The 3686-nt window shown below is 49.6% G+C and overlaps 1 long non-coding RNA gene across 1 annotated transcript in view; it reads left to right on the forward strand.

The window, feature by feature from the left end:
* The first annotated feature begins 391 nt into the window (after positions 1–391).
* Positions 392–3686, forward strand: part of LOC109313429 — a 7264-nt gene continuing 3969 nt past the window's right edge. Inside the window, exons 1-2 of the long non-coding RNA XR_002102047.1 lie at positions 392–402; positions 2508–2512. This is a non-coding gene — a long non-coding RNA (uncharacterized LOC109313429). The remainder of the gene's footprint in view (positions 403–2507; positions 2513–3686) is intronic.

The raw sequence follows: 3686 nt of genomic DNA on the forward strand, positions 1-3686 counted from the left end.
CTCAGACTCATCCAGCCCTTGGACCACCATCCTATTCTAATCATTCATGTGGGCACAAATGACATGGCTCAGAGCAATCCTGGTCAGGTCATGTGTGGCTACTGAGCACTGGGGGCTGGGCTCAAGGGTCTGGGGACTCAAGTAGTTTTTTCCTTGATTCTCCCAGTCATGGGTCATGGGCCCCAGAGGGATAGATGCATTGGTGAGGTGAACAGAACACTCTGGTGATGGTGCCATTGTGAGGGGTTTGGCTTTGACCACACTCCACACTTCAGTGAGAGAGGTAGCAGATTGTTTGAAGGGATGGCCTCCACCTCACCTGGAAAGGGAAGAAGCTCTTCTTGACCAGAAGGGCTGACCTACTTGACAGGGCTTTAAACTAAGATCACTTGGGGATGGGCAGTCAATCAACAGTTCTAGCCCTGGTCATGCCAATCACAGTAGTAACAGCTTAGGTAGCCCAAGGGAATCCACTCTGGTGAGAGCCCAAGAAAGCTCACATCCCATCACATAAGGAAGCCTAGGGCTTCCCATGGCAGACTGAATTGCCTGTACATTAATGCCAGGAGCTTAGATAACAAGCAAGAGAAGCTGGTCATTCTGACTGATAAAGACCTTGTAGGGATAACAGAGATCTGGTGGGACTCCTCCTATGACTGGCTGATAGGTATAGAGGCTATACCCTCTATAGGGGTGATTGTGTTGGGAAGAAGGATGAGGGTATAGCTCTCTATGTCAAGGAGCAGTACACTTCCCTTCAAACTAAGTTCACTAACCATGGAAGGCATCCTGAGACCCTCTGGATTAAAATACCGGGGGAGCATGCGGAAGGAGATGTACTCATACGAGTCTATTACAGACCTCCTAACCAAGAAGAACTGGATCTCGAATTCAATAGGGAATTGCGGCTGAGGCCACATATTCCCAATGTATGATCATCATGGGAGACTTCAACCTCCCAAACGTCTTGTGGGAAGAGCACACGGCCAAGTCTGACTGGTCACATAACTTTCTTGCCTGCATTGACGACCTGTACCTGACACAAGAGGTCTACAGGCCAATTAGGGAAGAGGCACTGCTAGATCTAGTTCTGCTCAAAGGGGATGATCTGCTGAGTGAGGATCAAGGACAAGCTTGGTGACAATGACCATGATCTGATTACTTTCTCTGTCCAATGCAGGGTGGGCAAATCCCTCAGTAAAACAGAAATTCTCAACTTTGGGAAGGCTGACTTTCACAAACTCAGGAGACTGGTCAGTCGGGCACTAAGGGAACATTACCCCCTAGGAAGGAGAATCCATGAGGAATGGTTGTTCCTACAGAACTCAGTCCTTAAAGTACAAGAGAAGTTCATCGTATCCCACAGGAAATGCAGTCAGAAGGCAGGGAAGGCCCCGTGGCTCAACAGGGAATTTCTGGGTCTCCTGAAACTGAAAAGAAAAGCCTACACCAGATGGAAAACTAGAATCATCACTAAGAAGGACTACTCAGCACTAGCCTGTACCTGTAGGGAGTGGTCCAGAACAGTCAAAGCAGTAACCGAACTCAGGCTAGCCACCGGAATCAAGGATAACAAAAAGTTGTTTTTCAGATATGTGGGAAGTCAGAGGAAGAAAAAAAGCAACATTGGTCCCCTGAGAGATCAAATGGGGCAGCTGACATCTGACACCCAAGAAAAGGCCAATCTCCTAAACAATTACTTTGTGTCAGTTTTCCACCCACTCAAGGGAGTCATGCTGTCAGACAGGATGCAAAGCACCTGGGGCTTGGGAGATGGGCCCACAATTGACGTAGATCAAGTGAAAGAACACTTCAAGAGACTTGACATCCGTAAGTCCGTGGGCACCTGAGAATCTTAAAAGAACTGGTGGATATCATAGCATACCCTATGGCCAAGATATTTGAAAGCTTGTGGGACTTGGGTGATGTACTGGAACACTGGAAAAGAGCCAACGTGGTCCTAATCTTCAAGAAACGGAGGAAGGAAGATCCAGGGAATTACTGACCTATCAGTCTGACATCCATCCCTGGAAAGATCTTGGAGAAAATTATGAAGGGATCCATCTACAACAGGCTAATGGAAGGCAACCTACTGAATGCCAGCCAACACAGTTTTATTACTGGAAGGTCTTGCCTCACCAACCTCATCTTCTATGGCCAGGTGACACATTGCCTGAACAAGGGTGATGAGGTTGATGTAATTTATCTGGATTTCGAGAAGGCCTTTGACTTGGTCTCCTATGATGTCCTCATGACCAAGCTGGGGAACTGTGGCCTCGACCATCTCATGGTTTGATGGCTGGGGAACTGGCTCTGGGGTCAGACCCAAAGGGTACTAGTTGATGGGAACAAATCAACATGATGCAGAGTTACCAGTGGAGTCCCCCAGGGCTCAGTGCTTGGGTTGGTACCTTAATTAATGATCTGGGTTTGGGTGTCAGATGCGGACTGGTAAAGTTTGTGCATGACGCTAAACTACAGGGGAAGGTGGTCATGCTAGAGGACAGGCTGGGTATACAGGCTGTCCTGGACATGCTTGCAAAGTGGGTGGACCAAAACCTGATGGCATTCAACATACAGAAATGCAGAGTACTTTACCTTGGGAGGAAAAAAAAAGCATCATTCTTAAAGTGCTACACTCTCTAGCACCGTGACTGAAAAAGACTCGGGGGTCTTGACTGACCACAAGATGAACATGAGCCACCAATGCGATGCTGTGGTCAGCAGAGCAAACCAAACTCTGGCATGTATCCACCAGTGCATCTCAAGGAAAACCAGGGATGTCATCCTCCCACTTTATTTGGCCTTGGTGAGGCTGCAGCTGGAGTACTGCATCCAATTTTGGGCCCCCCACTTCAGGAGGGATGTGAATAAGCTCAAGAGAGTCCAGAGGAGAGCCACTCATATGATCAAAGGCCAAGGGAGCAAGTCTTACAAGGAGAGGCTGAACTCTTCAGCCTGGCGAAGAGAAGGCTCAGGGGGCAATTGGTGGCAGACTACAAGTATATAAGGGGGGGTACATCAGGATCTGGGAGAACAAGGGAAAACTAGGTCTAATGGCCACAAACTTCTAGAAGGCTAATTCAGTCTCGAGATAAGGAAAATCTTCTTTACAGTCTAAGTGCCCAAGGTCTGAAGCAGACTAGCCCCAGAGGTGGTGCAAGCACTAGGCCAGCACAAAGTGGTTAGTATTCTCTTCGGATTCAGCCGATTCAGGGGACAGTGATTCAATTTGGTGATTCAAATTACTGTCCCAATCCTGATTCTCTGAATCAGCCATGCTCATCACCCACAGCCCACCAATGGCTGCCTTGCCTGCCCCAGCTCCCAGCTCTTTGGGGGAAAAAAGCCCTGACTCAGCGGGTGCTGCTGGACAGGGGGCGATCCCCACTGCCCCCCTACCATATAGGGGGCTCTGCGTGAGCCCCCCAACCCCCCCTTGCTCCCCCAGCCCCCACGGGTAACCTTCCCCAGGCCAGGTCCAGCCCTTTAAGAAAAAAAAAACCAAAAAAGGCCCTGGACTCACTGCTTCTGCTGGCAGGGGGCAATCCCCACTGGCCCCCATTGCCCTGCACCATTTGGGGGGCTCTGCATGAGCCCTCCAAAGCACTGAGGCCGCTGCAAAAGCGGTGAGTCCCAGGGCTTTTTTTTAAAGTACTGAGCTGGGGCGGGTGGGGGCAGCCATG

This window comes from Crocodylus porosus, unplaced genomic scaffold (assembly GCF_001723895.1).
Source record: "Crocodylus porosus isolate Cpor-Errol unplaced genomic scaffold, CroPor_comp1, whole genome shotgun sequence".
Classification (NCBI taxonomy): domain Eukaryota; kingdom Metazoa; phylum Chordata; order Crocodylia; family Crocodylidae; genus Crocodylus; species Crocodylus porosus.